The 17,960-nt window shown below is 41.4% G+C and overlaps 1 protein-coding gene and 1 long non-coding RNA gene across 2 annotated transcripts in view; one reads left to right on the plus strand and one right to left on the minus strand.

The window, feature by feature from the left end:
- The window catches only part of LOC141114106 (uncharacterized), a 55,481-nt gene extending 42,243 nt beyond the window's left edge, over window positions 1-13,238 (plus strand). Inside the window, exons 2-3 of the long non-coding RNA XR_012236871.1 lie at window positions 5,568-6,487; window positions 12,992-13,238. This is a non-coding gene — a long non-coding RNA (uncharacterized lncRNA). The remainder of the gene's footprint in view (window positions 1-5,567; window positions 6,488-12,991) is intronic.
- The window catches only part of HNF4A (hepatocyte nuclear factor 4 alpha), a 162,155-nt gene that overhangs the window by 124,153 nt on the left and 20,042 nt on the right, over window positions 1-17,960 (minus strand). The window lies entirely within an intron of this gene.

Consider the following 17,960-nt stretch of genomic DNA (forward strand, 5'->3'; position numbering starts at 1 on the left):
ATGATAACCGTGATAGCACCAGCAGTAGTCAAATACTGTACAGACACCTCCTTTCCTTCATCTTACAGTCTCCAAATCGCAACAAACTGGACCCGGAGTGGATTTCAATTTCTTTTGAACCAGCAATGCCTGGTGCCCAGTAACGATCCTTGACTATCTCGCCTATCCACAGCCAGTCTCCAGCCCGTTACTGCCTTTTCCGGTAAACCCCCTGAGTGGCAGTCAGTTTATTAAACATGTTAGGGTCCTACTGGTCCATTTAGGCCTAGACCCTGGGTGGTATGCTGGACATTCCTTTGGATCAGCGCAGCCTCAGCAGCATCTCAGCACGGTGTACCAGACCATGTGATCAAGATAGAAGCTAGGCAGATGGAAGTCCGCCTGCTTCGCCAGATATATTCCAAACCCTCAAGTCGAGATGGCCCTTGCCTTCCCCAAGCTCGCTCAATGAAGTTAGAGCCAATAAAGATACTTCTCCACCTGGTTATTTTTGGCCCCTTTTCTTGCCATACCTACCAGATGACCAAAAGCCACACCTCAGATCTATTTATGTTGTGAGTCTTGTAGTGTGTTTATGTGATCAACATTTGTCTCAGTCTTAGGGCCACAACCATAAATTAGAAGGCCAGTATGGTGGCCTGAATTTATGGGAGGAGCCCGGAGGGTATTTAAGCTGACCACTCGCCCTTGCTCTTTGTCGGTTCCAGTGCACTATACCCCCCTCCCATTCCCCTTTTTACAGCACTTCTCAGCACATTCTTCTCCACAATCATCCATTACTTATCTTGGGTATGGCCCCTTTTCTAGCCATACCTACCAGACGACCAAAAGCCACACCTCAGGTCTATGCATGTTGTGAGTCTTGTCACGTGTTTATGTGATCCACATTTGTCTTGGTCTTAGGGCCATGACCATGAATATATATATATATTTATTCCTAATATATTAAGATACAAATATACATATTGGGACGCCTGCCTTTACACACACATGAACTTTAAGGGCATCTCAGTCTTCATCCGTAGGGTTCAATATTGAGTTGGCTCACCCTTTGCAGCTATAACAGCTTCAACTCTTCTGGGAAGGCTGTCCACAAGGTTTAGGAGTGTGTCTATGGGAATGTTTGACCATTCTTTCAGAAGCAAATTTGTGAGGTCAGGCACTGATGTTGGATGAGAAAGCCTGGCTTGCAGTCAGCGCTCTAATTCATCCCAAAGGTGTTCTATCGGGTTGAGGTCAGGACTCTGCGCAGGCCAATCAAGTTCCTCCACCCCAAACTAACTCATCCATGTCTTTATGGACCTTGCTTTGTGCACTGGTGTGCAGTCATTTAGGAACAGGAAGGGGCCATCCCCAAACTGTTCCCACAAAGTTGGATTCATGAAATTGTCCAAAATGTCTTGGTATGCTGACGCCTTAAGAGTTCCCTTCACTGGAACTAAGGGGCCAAGCCCAACCCCAGAAAAACAACCCCACACCATAATCCCCCTCCACCAATTGATTTGGACCAGTGCACAAAGCGAGTTTGGGGTGGAGGAACTTGACTGGCCTGCACAGAGTCCTGACCTCAACACGATAGAACACCTTTGGGATAAATTAGAGTCGAGACTGCGAGCCAGGCCTTCTCATCCTACATCAGTGCCTGACCTCACAAATGCGCTTCTGGAAGAATGGTCAAACATTCCCATACACACACTCCTAAACTTTGTGGATAGTTTTCCCAGAAGAGTTGAAGCTGTTATAGCTGCAAGGGGTGGGCCAACTCAATAATGAACCCTATGGACTAAGACTGGGATTAATGTTCATGTGTGTGTAAAGGCAGGTGTCCCAATACTTTTGGTAATTTAGTGTGTGTGTGTGTGTGTGTGTGTGTGTGTGTGTGTGTGTGTGTGTGTGTATATATATATATATATATATATATATATATATATATATATATATAAAGACTGAACCTAGAAGAATATTTTTCGGAATACTCCTAGAGTGAGTTAGAAACACTCAAAGGCCTATTTGGGTCAATTAAAATAATTAGGCGTTTACACGTGCGTTGGAAAAAAATGAAAGCATTCTGTCAGGACTGGGCTCAGCCCTTCCTTCACTCACCTGTTGATGATATCCTGCTCGTCAGTCCTGCCTACTTAAGCCGTCCAGCCCAGAGGATCTCTGCCTTCGCCTTGGTCATCATCACAGAGATGCTCTCCTGCATTCCTGTTGAAAGACTTGCTTGGCTGACATCGCTTCTGGCTCCAGATCCTGCTGGCTGTTTTACTACGCTCATCTCCGGCTCCCTGACGTTTGGCTTGTCTGACTATCCCTTCCAGTTCCTGAACACTGGCTATGTTTTAACTACGTTTGTTCTATTTACTTTTATTATTAAACAAGTGTGATTTAAATGTATTTCTGTCTTGGTCTGATTTCATGGTTTCTGGCACATTCACTTGTGATTTTGATTCCCAGTTCAACAAGAAGTGTTAGCTCACTGTCACCTATACTTGTACATTGTCTTTTGGGGAATCCACAGTGCTCTCGGCTTGTCCACGTGTCTCTACCTCGGCTCCCTTGCCAGACAGCTCAAGCAGATCCTCTGTTCACATCTATGCAGTTGACATCATCATTGCATTCACTCCTGAAGAGTTGGTATACCCCAACGAAACGCGTCGGACCTACATAAATGCATGATGTCCATACAGATGATTTTATGTCTTTTACATTGTTCCACTCAAGACTTGGGCTCTACTTGTTTTAAAATGGAAAATTTTGTGTATTTTCAGTGATTACCAATTCTGAATTATTGCAGGGCTTACCTTTAAGTCATTTTTAATGTGAAAATATTGGGAAACATTTTAGGGTAGGCTGACGGTAGAAGTGCTGGCTTAAGTGAAGGTAGAGATGACTGACACTGTGTCATATCTACAGTCTCCAATATCCAAAGCTCCATATTATATACACTAGTGTTAGGTGTAATGTTTGTTTGGAGAACACTCAAATGTCTGCTTGAGGCAGCAGAATTGGGTCGCTCTGAATATACAATAAAAAAGTGAATATCCCCATTATGTAGACTGGAGGACCCCGTCAGAAGCAAGGGTTGAAAAAAATTGTTTTTACTGGAGTGCCCCTTGAAGTTTTTTTTTTTTTGCTGTCTAACTTCTTTTAACATCAAGCAAATATAAAATGCTTTGCTGTCACATCCACCTTCACTACAAGCACATCAATACCTGTGTTATATATCTTTATTAGTATTAGGTTTGCATGTTCCAATTGGAATGCCTTGCGTGCAGTACAGGCTGATGTTCTCATTAGTAGGCTGTAAAAGCAGGTTAATTGCTCTTTATGGATTTACAATACCCTTCTTAGGAAAATATTAAACCTTGGTGAACAGCGCCACCTCCAGTCCATTTTACATTTTGCAGCTTAATGTTTGCAAAAGATTTTACTGCTTTACAGAGTATAAGCTAACAATTCGCTCAGGTTTGTTGATTTAGCAAGGCAGTAATTCTGTAAATGATGGCTGTATTTTCTTTAACATTAAACACTACCTTTTCACCCTAGAAAGTAAACAGATTGATAGATCATTCCCACGTTCAGGTGTGTTACGTACTAAAAATGTCACCCCGGGGACTGCTGCCTTCATTTTCTGCTTCCATGCCTGCAATAACCACTGACTATCGCATAGCTCCCAACTGTCCCTGATTTGGAAGGACTGTCCCTGATTTGGAACATTGTCCCTCTGTTCCTCTTTCCTCCTCATTTTGGTATGATCTATAATGTTGTATATAAAATGCACTATTTATCTTTCAAAATGTGTTTCCCAGTGCTAAACCTTTCATCCAAAATCTAAATTGCTGCATTTGTAAATGTCAATAGTCAGTATAAAAGAATAGTAGTGGTAAAAAAAGCCCTTGTGGGTTTAACTAATCTTTTTTTTAGGTTAATTCTCCTTTAAGGGTGTGTGTCCTATGCCTACATGCTGTTCCTAGTAGGTGTCCCTCATTCCCATCTCAAAAAGTTGGGAGGTATGCTATCGGTGTAGTAACGGCAGCTACTACAGTGATTATTGGCTTCCACAGGGATCGCTAATGGGTGAGATATGCATACTTACATTGGTCCAAGCTAGAACAATGTAACTATTTAATAAAATTCATACCTAAACTTCAGCTTCAACTCTACAGCTGTCGATAAACAAATCCTAGTGATCCTGCCATAATAAATAATTCTTGGTGATCCTGCCATGAAAGTTCTTGTTCGGCCACTGCCTCTTATAGGGTGACAACACCTCTCTCCTGTGTTGTCACCAGGGTCGGGACAAGGAATGGGCAGAAGCGGCGGTTGCCCTTGGCAGAAATGGTTTACTGTAGAGATAGGGCACCTTCCTGTTGTTCCAAGGCTGACAGGAGAAGTGGCAGTGGCAGTGATTTTAACAAGTGAGTAACTGCTAGGTGTGGGATACCCTAAGCTTGCACATCATGAATCGGGGGGGGGGGGGGGGGCGACATTTGGCATCTTAGCCCTGGGCGATGGATGACCTTGTCCCACCACTGGTTGCAACCCTTGCTGAAACACATCACAAAGACATAGTCCAGCATTGTCACCACCAGGAAGTTGGTCCAGAGCAATGATGGGCAGCTTATGTTGAAGTGAACGCATTTTTAGATTGTAAGCTCACATTGTCTTGCATTGTAAGAGCTGTGCAAACCTGTAGGCAGGTGCCTACAGAGAAGGTTATGTTTTAGCAAGATTAGTTAGCCTGCCCATGTAGGGAAGGGATTAAACCTTGCTCTCCAGTTTGCCAGGATTTTATGGGCTCTGCCCTCCACCCTGTGCTGTAAAAAACTAGGGGGGGGGGGGGGCGCTGCTTAGGAGGTTCTGCCTGCATGGGAAGAAGAGAGGCCAAGCTTAAAGATGTAATGGAAAATCGTTGCACATGGGACACTGAGAAGGGACTGCTGTGTCATGTACTCCCATGGAGCACAGGAATATCAGAGGAATCTGCCAGGTTTGGAGGACACCATTTATGGACTTGCACCTTGTTAAGGTACACCTGGGCAGTCTGAGCTTAGACAGATAGGGTTGGAACTGTGTCATGTGTATAGAGAGAGAGAGTTCAGTAAAGTCTTTTGAAACGTTCTAAACTTGGTCTGAAGCTATTTAAGGGGTGCAATGTAACTTGGGATGTATCAACGAATGGGGCCTGTGAAGCACACTTGCATAGCTCCCAACTGTCCCTGTGGGACCATCCCTTCGCCCAGAAAATTGTTGCAATTACAAATGTTTTGGCATTATCATGTGTATTTCTTTTATTTGTATTGGTATGGCACAAAAAAAAATGGAGAAACAAAAAGTTAAATCTGATACATTCTACCCAAAGCTCCAAAACTTGACTGGACACAATTATTGCCACCTTGTCAAAACTGGAAGAAATAATTTCATTCCAAGTTTGTGATGCTCCTGTAATTTGTAATTAAACTCACCTGTATCAATTAACAGGTGCTGACAATATAGAAATGACACTGGCTACCAGTTAAAATGGTGAAAAAAATTACTCAACCTTTCTGTTGTGTGTCTCACAGAGCATGGAGAAGAGAAAGAACAGCAAAGAATTGTGGAAAAGCATGGTCAATCTCAAGGTTACAAGACTATCTCCAGAGATCTTAATGTTCCTGTGTCCACTGTGCACAACATTGTCAAGAAGTTTACAGCCCATGGCACTGTAGCTAATGTCCCTGGACGTGGACGAAAGAGTAAAATTGATCAAAGACTGCAACAAAGGATTATTCGAATGGTGGATAAAGAACCTCGATCAACTTCCAGACAAATTCAAGCTGACCTTCAGGCACAGGGTACAACTATGTCAGCTCACACTATACATCGCCATCTGAATAAAAAGGGACACTGGTCGGAGTCCCAGGAGGACCCCACTGCTGACACAGAAACAAAAAAGCCAGATAGGAGTTTGACAAAACTTACCTGAGGAAGCCAAAATCCTTTTGGGAGAATGTGCTGTGGACAGACGAAACAAAATGACAGCTTTTTGGTAAAGCCCATCATTCTTCTGTTTTCAGAAAAAGAATTGAGGCCTTTAAAGAAAAGAATACAGTCCCTACAGTCAAACATGGTGGAGGTTCACTGATATTTTGGGGTTGCTTTGCTGCTTCAGGCACTGGATATCTTGACCGTGTACATTATGAAATCTGAAGACTACCAAAGAATTCTTGGGAGCAATGTAAGGCCCAGTGTCAGAAAGTTGGGTCTCTGTCAGAGGTCATGGGTCTTACAGCAGGACAATGACCCAAAGCACATGTCAAAAGCACCCAGAAATGGTTTAAGACAAAGCTGGAAAGTACTGAGCTGGCCATCAATGAGTCCAGATCTAAATCCCATAAAGCACCTGTGGAGAGATCTCAAAACAACAGTTGGTAAATTGACCCCTTCCAATCTTAGAGACCTGGAGCAGTTGGTGAAAAAAGAGTGGTCCAAAATCCCAGTAGAGGTATAAGAAACTCCTTGATGGTCACAAGAAGTGATTGATTTAAATTATTTTTTCAAGGGGGTGTGATACCAAATATTAAAATAATAATTATTTAGTTCAGTACATTTTGGGGGTACCACCATAATGTTTGACTTCCAAATGACCGTGGTCCTGCCTGGTCCCAAGCATTGATGAGCAGGTACAAGTGCTGGGTGAGTAGGTCCTACCCACAAACTGTTCACACTATATAAATCCTGTATTATAAAATAATAACACTAATGATAATAATAATGATATAGACATGAAGTAATTGCAAATAGGTTGCAGCAGCACTCAGATACACAAAAGTGATAAAAAAACAGCTATAAAATGGCAGTTGAGTTTTGGCACACTATGAGGAGAGTTACTAAAAAAAAGGAGCACACAGAATCTTGTAAAGCTGTGCATAGTACCCAATCAGCTTCTACCTTCAGCTTGTTTAATTAAGATTTGATAATAAAACCTGGAAGCTGATCGGTTACTACAGTGGGGAAAATAATTATTTGATCCCCTGCAGAGTTTGTAAGTTTGCCTACTTACAAAGGGTCTATAATTTTATCATATGTGTATTTAAAATGGAGTCAGAATATCAACCACAAATCCAGAAAAAACACATAAAACAAATGCTATAAATTAGGTTGCAGTTTAGTGAGTATTTGATTCCCAAGCAAAACATGACTTATTACTTGGTGGAGAAACCCTTGTTGGCAAGCACAGAGGTAAAATATTTCTTGTAGTTGGTAACCAGGTTTGCACACATCTCAGGAGGGATTTTAGTCCACTCTTCTTTACAGATCTTCTCTAAATCCTTAATGTTTCTTGGCAACTCAAAGTTTCAGCTCCCTCCATAAATTTTCTATAAGATTAAGGTCTGGAGACTGACTAGGCCACTCCGTGACCCTAGTGTGTTCCTTCTTGAGCCACTCCTTTGTTGCCTTGGCAGTATATTTTATGTCATTGTCATGCTGGAAGACCTATCCACCACCCATCTTCAGTGTTCTATATTTTACAATATATGGCCCTGTCCATTGCCCCCTTAAAGTCAGCCTGTACCTTTAGCAGAGAAACAGATGCAAAGCATAATGTTTCCACCTCTGTGCTTGACTGTAGGGATGGTGTTCTTAGGGTCATATTCAGCATTTTTCTTTCTCCAAACATGACGAGTCGAGTTAATGCCAAAGAGCTCAATTTTGGTCTCATCTGACCAGAGCACCTTCTCCCATTCCTTCTCTGAATTATTTAGATGTTCATTGGCATGACTGAACATGTACCTTCTTGAGGAGGGGGACTCACTGTACTTGGAGGAAGAAAAACGCTGACTCTGGCCCTAAAAGCACCATCACTACAGTCAAACATAGAGGTGGAAACATTATGATTTGGGGCTGTTTCTCTGCTAAAGGTACAGGCCAACTTTGCTGCACTGAGGGGCCAATGGATGGGGCCATGTATTGTAAAATCTTGGATGGGAACTTTCTTCCCTCCACCAGAACACTGAAGATGGGTCATGAATGGGTCTTCCAGCATGACAATGACCCAAAACATACCACCAAGGCAGCAAAGGTGTGGCACAAGAAAAAACACATTAAGGTCACGGAGTGGCCTAGCCAGTCTCCAGACTTTAATCCTATGGAAAATTTATGGAGGGAGCTGAAAGTTTCGAGTTGTCAAGAGACAGCCAAGAAACCTTAAGGATTTAGAGAAGATCTGTAAAGAAGAGTGGACCAAAATCCCTCCTCAGATGTGTGCAAACCTGGTCACCAACTACAAGAAACATCTTACCTCTGTGCTTGCCAAGAAGGGTTTCTCCACCAAGTACTAAGTCATGTTTTGCTTGGAGATCAAATATTTATTTATTCACTGAACTGCAACTCAATTTATAACATTTGTATCAAGTGTTTTTTTTCTGGATTTTTGGTTTGATATTCTGTCTCTATCATGTAAAATACACCTATGATAAAAATTATAGACCCTTCATTTCTTGGTGGGCAAACGTACAAAATCTGCAGGGGATCGAATAATTATTTTCCCATTGTATGCACAGCCGCACCAGATTCTGTGTGCTCCGGTTGAAGTAAATCTTCCCTATATGTCAGGCAGTTAGTTCCATCCACTTTAAATAAAAGTGCTGATCACATCAATTACAAAAGAAGATCAAATCCCTTTTATTTTCTAGAAGAAAATAGACAGCTCAAACGTGAAAAGTGTTATCCTTCCATTGTAATCACCAATACATAATTTACCTATCAAATTATCCAATGAGATTGAGGAAATGATGTGAACAAACAGCACCTGACAAGTAGAATGCTTTATTATTGAAGATAAAAGCATGGATTATAAGTGAAGGGATCTGTGTCTGCACACACCTGTATGATACACCTATTAACAAGGACATCATATAATAGTATACACAACAATCCGACTATTGTACGCAGCAGAACAAAGGCTTATACACACACAATTAGCACCAGACACTATTGGAGTTCTGCTATTATATACAGGCAATGCATTTCTCTTCTAAGCAAGGAACAAGAATGACCTGTTTTTGTTGAAAAAGCTTTATATTTTTTACAATGCGGAAACAAATTACATTGGCCACGCACAGCCACATTGTGTCAATTAAAAGCAAAAATTCATATAAAATTTAGCATTGTGCTTAGATAACATGCGATGACAACCATTACCATGCACGTCAGTGTGCTCTGTATGCGCCTTTCTCCAACACTTACAAATAGAATGGCCATACACACTTCACCTACATGTAATAAAACAATTGTTGTGCTTTGGAATAAAATGAACTCCAGAACAGCATACACTGGAAACTTGCATGTGTAATAGAGAGTTCATTATGGCGGGAATCAAACTACAAAGAAAAAGACTGTGCATACAGCACCATCCCGGAAGTCAAAAGGAAAAAAAAAGATCCCCTAATAAAAAGAGAGGAACAAGTTATGGGTCTTTAAATGCACTAAGGCAGGGGTCAGCAACCTTTTTCCACTTAAGGGCCAGATTCAGTGTATGTGAATGCATGTAGGGCCACATTCACCTGCCAATAAATGAAGATAATAATCTGATAATCTGGACCCCTTTACATTACTCAGCCCCCGCACTTCTGGACCTCTTTACATTACACAGCCTCGCACCTCCGGACCCCTTTACATTACACAGCCCCGCACCTCTGGACCCCTTTACATTACACAGCCCCCGTACCTCTGGACCCCTTTACATTACACAGCCCCTGCACTTCTGAACCCATTTACATTAAACAGCCCCCGTACCTCTTGACCCCTTTACATTACACAGCCCCTGCACTTCTGGACGACTTTATATTACACAGCCCCTGCACCTCTGGACCACTTTACATTACACAGCCCCGCACCTCTGGACCCCTTTACATTACACAGCCCCCTGCATATTACACAGCCCCCCATCCCGCACATTACACAGCCCTCGTGCATATTACATAGCCCCCCTCCCCCTGATGTTATGCTTTAAAATTGCACACACTCAAGGAATAGCGACAAACTACGGTACTTAAAAAGCATGTCTTGCATGAGAATGATTGCTCTCGCTCTAATGATCGCAGCGATACCTCACATGTGTGATTTGAACACTGTTTATATTTTCAGTTGTGAGCACGGAGGGATGGGGCGCTTTACATTTTTTTTTTTTTTTTCATTTTTACACTGTCTCTTTAAAAAAAAAATTCTGATCACTTTTATTGCTGTCAGAAGGAATGCAAACATCCCTAGTGACAGTAATAGGCTGTAACAGGTACTCTTGATGGAGGGATCGGGGGTCTAAAAGACCTCAAATCCCTCCTTTGCACTTAAAAGCATTCAAAACACCAAGTTTGGCTGTTTTAAATACTGTCATTTTTTAAAATTTGGCGCCTTTAAGTCTTCTATAAACCGGAAGTGATGTCATGACGTTGTTTCCGGGTTACTAGATCTGAGACCTGATCTAAGCCAATTCTGGCTTCGTTCGGGTCTCCGGCCAGCCGACGGACGTGCCGGCTGGTCGCTCGTTCCTCTCAGTGGGACGGGAGAGCCCGGGCGAGCCGTGGGAGGCGGCGTCCCCCCCGCTGCTTGCGACATCAGCTGCATTGGTTGTTATACCAAGAAAGCTGACCAGAGTTAAAATGTCCACGAGCCGGCTGCACGTGAATTCATCATGTGCACTGACGGGCCAGACATTTAGCGGCTGCGGGCTGGATGTGGCCCGCGGGGCGTAGGTTGCCGACCCCTGCACTAAGGGAACCAACTAATCTATACTATATATTAAAAATTGTGTCTATTATAAATACAGGTGTAAAAAAGAACAATGCATGAATCCACATAAAAACAAATCTGCACAGATTACTCATGAGATTTAAATTAGAAGCGCATATGTGCAGCATACAATATCAACACATTTTATGGTAGTGGCTTCTTCAGGACAAGCACTGCAGTGTAGATTAGCATCCAATGAAAAAGATACAGCATAGCGTCTGAAAATAGTAAAAATCATAAATTATTATTTACAATATATAATGATAATTGTATACACAACAGGAGAAGGGAAGGGGAAGGAAAGGCATTTTTTTCTGCCTCTAAACGCTGATCTTCTAATATGACTGCAAACGCCTATGTGTGTATGATCATATAGGCTAACATAGAGGTGCGTTTAGATGCTAAAAAAGTAAAACGCCTGTAAACGCAGAGTTTTTTTTACATCCTGTGTGCATGAGGCCTTTCTCAAAATTGGAGTTTCCCTTTTAACCTCTTGCCACCCACGCACAGTGCATTTACTGCGACAGGGCGGCAGCTGCAGACTTGGCGATGTACTGGTACGTCACTGAGCATATGCGCACTGGCGCACCCACTGAGGCATGCAGTGCCACGATCCAATGATCGCTCCTACCTGGTGGACACAGCAGATCATGGCACTCGGTACCCAGACACTATGAGCAGTCGGGGTATCATATGATCACTATGATTGGTCATAGCGATCACATGATCACAGCGTCAACAAAACAGTCATGAATGGCTTTTTTGCTTACTATTGTAATGCTGTGATTGGCCAACAGCTATCACATGGTACCTGGGCCAATCAGAGCACTCTGTACCATGTGATTAGCTGAAGCCAGTCACATATCACAGGCTGTCATGAATGAAAGCCATTCATGAGAGTTCAGTTTATTGCTTATAACAGTGATCATCAATAATAGTGTAAAAAAAAAAAAAAAAAATCCCTGATCATCCCGCAGAGCAGTACAGTGTTACCATGGTGACACTGAATTACTCTGATGACAGGATGTAAAAAAACAATATATAAGAAAAGGGAAAAAAAAGTAATAAAAACCTGTTTGTTTAATTTTTTTTTAATACTGTCACCAGTCACTGCACTGACGACAGTATATTAAAAAAAAATGACAGGATGTGAAAAAAAAACAAAAAGAAAATGTTTTAAAAAGTTGAATAAAGCTATTGTGTTTTTTTTTTGTTTTTTGTTTTTTTTACATACTTTCACCAGTCAGTATCCCTGATCGCTCACAGTATATAAAAACAAATTGTGAAAAAAAAAATGATTTAATTTCTTAATTTTTCCAAAAAATTGTGACAAAAAAAAAGTACGACTTCACAAAACCTGCCATGCCTCTTACTAAATACATTGGACTGTCTTCTTTCCAAAAAAGGGGTCATTTGAGGGGTCAACTTTTTTTGTTTGCGTTTTTTGGGAGTGATTTGCTGGCAGAAAAAAAAAAGCTGAATGCTCCCAACTGCTGCTAACTAACATTTTGGATTTTTTTCTTAAGAGGAATGCACATAAGAAAAAGGGAATGAGTCACATTACAGGAAACGCCAACAAATGCTAATGCTCGCTGCTAAAAGCCGACACAAAAATGCTAATTATGAGCATTATGGGCAAAATTTTTGTTTCACTTATTCACTTATAATGTGCATGGAGCCTATAACTTTCACACAAACCAATTAATATACACTTATTGGGATTTTTCTTTACCAAAGACATGTAGCAAAATACATCGTGGCCTCAATTTATGAAGAAATTAGATTTTATTGGATAAGTTTTATAACAGAAAGTAGAAAATATTGTTATTTTTCAAAAAATTTCAGGCTTTTTTTAGTTTATATAATAAAAAATAAATAATCCAGTGGTGATCAAATACCACCAAAGGAAAGCTCTATTTGTGTGGGAAAAAAAAAGATAAAAATGTAATGTGTACATATTGCATGACCAACCAATTGCCAGTTAAAGTAGCAGAATGCTGAATAAAAAATGCCCTGGTTATGAAGGGGGTAAAATCTTCCGAAGTTCATGAGGTTAAAAGCCATAATTTACATTATATGTTTTACATGGGTGACAAGGAGATGTTGGTGATTGGGTATGTGGAATTTAGCAATGTGGCCAAGACTGAACACATGGGTGGGTGCTGAGTATGCATCATATATTTTTATTGACTTTACTTGTTTTTTCCTCTTTAAACAGGAGCCATATTCACTCCATCACCGTGATAAAACATGCCATCGCCTAGAAGAATCCTTCAAAAAAGGATGAGTATATAGGTGACGAAAGGATACTGAGACCACCTGGGAACCCACCTTTACGGCTCCTCTCACCTGTTCTGGAATGGTTTAAGGTTCAAGATGTACACTATGACCTAGGGATCAGCACCCTAGATGGGGTATCCCTAATAATTTTTCAGGTTTCGATATTAATAAAAAGATATTCATTCCTTGTGACTCTCCTATTTTTAGTGCCCCCAAGACAATTGAAATCTAAAATTTGAGATTGCAGAAAATAGATGACTGATTTCTTGGACTTAATACTAAAGCCCAGTACACACGATCAGACTTTCTGACAAAAAACCGCAGAATTTTGTCCAAAGGATGTTGGCTCAAACTTGTCTTGCATACACACGGTCACACAAATGTTGGCCAACAATTATGAACGTAGTGACCTACTAGACATACTACGTGGTTTTTCAGCTCTTTAGTGTCACCCTTTGGGCTCCTTCTGCTAATTTCGTGTTAGTAGAAGTTTGGTGAGCTTTGATTCGCGCTTTTGTTCTCGCATTTTTCACTTATCGCTTTTCAGTTTGCGCTTTTAAGTTCGTTTCTGAACAGCCGTTCGCCAACCAGACATGTTGCGGAATCGGAGGAGATAACGTGTTATTTATTATTGGCCTTGGAGTTATTGCTTTTATTGGCGGAAAGTCCAACAACAATTGTCCGCTGGAGCGTACACATGGTCGGATTTTCCGCCAACAGCCTGACATCGAACATTTCCCGTTGGAAAATCCGATCGTGTGTACGAGGCTTAAGACTAAGCACACCCATTTTTGTTTCTTTTTTAACTTTGTATAGGTCAAATTTACGTCAGGTTTATAATTCTGTCTGTGACTCGTATGCAGATTTTTTCCCCTCATTTCATGTTACTGTGATGCCTGTACAAGAAATGGGGGTGTGGTTGTCAACTGGAAAAAAAAAAAAAAGAAACGGACAGTAATAACTCTTCCCCAGTTTGCTGAAAATGTTTTTTGCCTGGGTCCTCATTGGAAAGATTTCCTAAAGTAACTCTCCACAGGGACAGGGGCACAAATAGCAAAATAAAAGACCCCAACCCTGACAAAGTTTGGGGTGGAGTTGGGTTAAAAAAAAACATTAAACCTATCTGGATATATATACCTATCTGGGTATAAAAAATGTGGTTTGCTCATAGCAACCAATCAAAATTCATGTTTTTTTATGCAAGATGGAAAGTAGAAGATGATTGACTCAATTATTTGCTCTACTGTTTGGAAATTAGCCTAAGTACTGGGCTTTATACATCAAAGTGTAATCAACGATGACCCAATTTGCCTGATGGCTTCAAAGTCATGAGTTTGGGTTCCACCAGGGGTATGATCTATGTGGTGAGTGACATTAGATTGTGAACATAAAAATATGTGAATTCTCCAGAGATTGCTGTAAAGTGTTACCTAGTATGGCATTATATAAATAAACTGAGTAATTACAACACTTATACACCCTGGAAAACTTCAGTTTCAGAAGGTGAGTAGACTGAGGAAGTCTGAGCAATGATGCATCCTATAGTTGCCAATATAATAACAATTAGACATGTGCATTCGTTATCGTCCAAATTCATTTTCATCTGAATTTCGGGTATTTTAACAAAACGATTTCAAAAGATCCGAAATAAAAAAAAATGCTTTATTTTCGTATCCATTATATTTTCGTATCGTTGTGACAACAGCTCGATATAGATAGATAGAAGACAATAGCGATCTGTGCCTAACCTAACTCTGTTAGTCCAAGATTTTTTGACACAAAGAGAAAAGATTCGACATTATAGAGACAATAGTAAAAGAGCTGTTAGTGGTCGCTGCTTCGGCATGAAGATTCGACGAAGCAGCTAAAAACATACGATCGCCGCAAGCGGATCGTATGAGGAGCATACGAAATGTACGATTGCGGCGTTGTACAGTTTAGCTGCTTCGTCGAATCTTCTTAGAACATCCGACAGACACCATAAGCCTTCAATTGACAGATTCGGCCTTAATTAATTTGGATTTTCGTACAAATGCATTTTTTAACGAAACAAAATAAATAAAAACAAATTTTGGGAGTAACTAATTACATTTATTTTTCAGACGAAACCGAATTTCCGAAACAAAATATTTCAGTGTGCGCATGTCTAGTAATAATGCACAATATTTAAGATTGAGGAAGACCAGATAATATATTTTGGAAAAAGGTCATTGCTGTTTTTTATAACCTCCCTGCCCACATATGAGGCAAGATGTAGACCAGACAGAAATTGGCAAGTAGCAAGCAGTGGAAAACTTTTTTGGCCCTTAAAAAAAAAAAAATGGATTCTAGAGGAATCTGGGGACACTGGATACATTTTAAATATGGCTGCATCCAAAGAGTCTTTAGCATTATACTGTGACATTAATCCAGACCAATGTTTCTCAATTAGGATTTCTCCAGGGGTGGTTAGAAGTTCTGTGACCAGTGGTAGGCTGATCTCCCATGTGACAGGGCCAGCACTGTTAGAGTTGGTGACATTAGAGCTCTCATCTCTCAGATAGGAAGCCACTGAAACCTACAGTATCTCACAAAAGTGAGTACACCCCTCACATTTTTGAAAATATTTTATTCTATCTTTTCATGTGACAACACTGAAGAAATGACACTTTGCTACAATGTAAAGTAGTGAGTGTACAGCTTGTATAACAGTGTAAATTTGCTGTCCCCTCAAAATAACTCAACACACAGCCATTAATGTTTAAACCACTGGCAACAAAAGTGAATACACCCCTAAGTGAAAATATCAAAATTGGGCTCAAATAGCCATTTTCCCTCCCCGGTGTCATGTGACTCATCAGTATTACAAGGTCTCAGGTGTGAATGGGGAGCAGGTGTGTTAAATTTGGTGTTATCGCTCTCACTCTCTCATACTGGTCACTGGAAGTTCAACATGGCACCTCATGGCAAAAAACTCTCTGAGGATCTGAAAAAAAAGAATTGTTGCTCTACATAAAGATGGCCTAGGCTATAAGAAGATTGCCAAGACCCTGAAACTGAGCTGCAGCACGATGGCCAGGACCATACAGCGGTTTAACAGGACAGGTTCCACTCAGATTAGGCCTCGGCATGGTTGACCAAAAAAGTTGAGTGCACGTGCTCAGCGTCATATCCAGAGGTTGTCTTTGGGAAGTAGACGTATGAGTCATTGCTGCAGTCATTGCTGTTGAATGGGTGGGGTGTCAGCCTGTCAGTGCTCAGACCATATGCCGCACACTGCATCAAATTGGTCTGCATGGCTGTCGTACCAGAAGGAAGCCTCTTCTAAAGATGATGCACAAGAAAGCCCGCAAACAGTTTGCTGAAGACAAGCAGACTAAGGACATGGATTACTGGAACCATGTCCTGTGGTCTGATGAGACCAAGATAAACTTATTTGGTTCAAATGGTGTCAAGCGTGTGTGCCGGCAACCAGGAGGAGGAGTACAAAGACAAGTGTGTCTTGCCTACAGTTAAGCATGGTGGTGGGAGTGTCATGGTCTGGGGCTGCATGAGTGCTGCAGGCACTGGGGAGCTACAGTTCATTGAGGGAACCATGAATGCCAACATGTACTGTGACATACTGAAGCAAAGCATGATCCGGTCCCTTCAAAGACTGGGCTGCAGGGCAGTATTTCAACATGATAACGACCCCAAACACACCTCCAAGATGACCACTATCTTGCTAAAGAAGCTGAGGATAAAGATGATGGACTAGCCAAGCATGTCTCCAGAACTAAACCCTATTGAGCATCTGTGGGGCATCCTCAAATGGAAGGTGGAGGACAGCAAGGTCTCCAACATCCACCAGCTCTGTGAAGTCATCATGGAGGAATGGAAGAGGACTCCAGTGGCAACCTGTGAAGCTCTGGTGAACTCCATGACCCAGCGGGTTAAGGCAGCGCTGGAAAATAATGGTGACCACACAAAATATTGACAGCTTGGGCCGTATTTGGATATTTTCACTTAGGGGTGTACTCACTTTTGTTGCCAGCGGTTTAGACATTAATGGCTGTGTGTTGAGTTATTTTGAGGGGACAGTAAATTTACACTGTTATACAAGCTGTACACTCACTACTTTACATTGTATCAAAGTGTCATTTCTTCAGTGCTGTCACATGAAAAGATAAAATATTTACAAAAATGTGAGGGGGTGTACTCACTTTTGTGAGATACTGTATGATGTCATCAGCAGCAGCCTGTTGTGGGGCATTCTTTCCACTGATCAAGAAAGTAACAGAGTATTCTTCCCATTGACATCCAATATAAGAAGCCTATGTCCACCAATCACAAATGTAAGGGGGACACTTTTCTACTGACCTACAATAAAACAAGGCACTTCACTTGGCAACTATTGTAGGAGAAAACTAAACTAACCACTAGTGTAAGGAGCACTTCTCTTACCACTAATGTAAAGGGAAACAACAATACCCACCAAAGTAAGGGGAAACTACATTGACCACCAATGTAAGAGGGAACTACCCTGAACACCAGTGTTTCAGGGGTCTTGCATTGACAACCAATGTAAGACATAACTACACTGACCACCAATGTAAGGGTGGAACAATACTGACCATCATTGTAAGTGGGAACTACACTGAGCGCCAATGTAAGAGAGAACTACACTGACCACCAATGGAAGGGGGCACTACACTGACCACCAATCGAAGGGGGCACTACACTGACCACCAATCGAAGGGGGCACTACACTGACCACCAATGTAAGAAGGCATTACACTGATCACCGATATAATGGAACCCTATACTGAATTCCAATGCAAAGGGGTATTACACTGACCGATCTAATGGGGCACTACACTAATCACCAATGTAAGGGGACACTACACTGACCACCAATGTAAGGGGACAAAACACTGATTAGCAGTACA

This window comes from Aquarana catesbeiana, linkage group LG12 (genome assembly GCF_042186555.1).
Source record: "Aquarana catesbeiana isolate 2022-GZ linkage group LG12, ASM4218655v1, whole genome shotgun sequence".
Taxonomy (NCBI): domain Eukaryota; kingdom Metazoa; phylum Chordata; class Amphibia; order Anura; family Ranidae; genus Aquarana; species Aquarana catesbeiana.